This window comes from Nanorana parkeri, unplaced genomic scaffold, assembly GCF_000935625.1.
Source record: "Nanorana parkeri isolate BGI_ZX_2015 unplaced genomic scaffold, ASM93562v1 scaffold1533, whole genome shotgun sequence".
NCBI lineage: Eukaryota > Metazoa > Chordata > Amphibia > Anura > Dicroglossidae > Nanorana > Nanorana parkeri.
The window spans coordinates 31,358-31,856 of record NW_017307801.1 but is presented as its reverse complement, the minus strand read 5'-3'; positions in this window follow the sequence as shown (position 1 = coordinate 31,856).

The window sequence follows — 499 nt, the reverse complement described above, 5'->3', positions numbered from 1 at the left end:
GTGGGAGCTCCTCATAATGGGCACAGCGGGCGTACAGACCCGGGAACTCAGCTCAGGGATCGTGGGAGCCCCTCATAATGGGTACAGCGGGGGTACAGACCCGGGAACTCAGCACAGGGATGGTGGGAGCTCCTCATAATGGGCACAGCGGGCGTACAGACCCGGGAACTCAGCTCAGGGATCGTGGGAGCCCCTCATAATGGGTACAGCGGGGGTACAGACCCGGGAACTCAGCACAGGGATGGTGGGAGCTCCTCATAATGGGCACAGCGGGTGGGCGGAGCCGGGAACTCAGCACATGGATGGTGGGAGCTCCTCATAATGGGCACAGCGGGTGTATCAGTTCTGGGTGGACTGACCCTTTAAGTCTCCCCCAGGCTGTGGTCATCAGCCAATCACGGTTGTACTTCCTGTTGGGCTCAGCTCGCCAATTATAATTGTACAAATTGATCACAATTCCTGATTCCTCGTCTTTCAGTACAGATTCCGCCTTCTGATT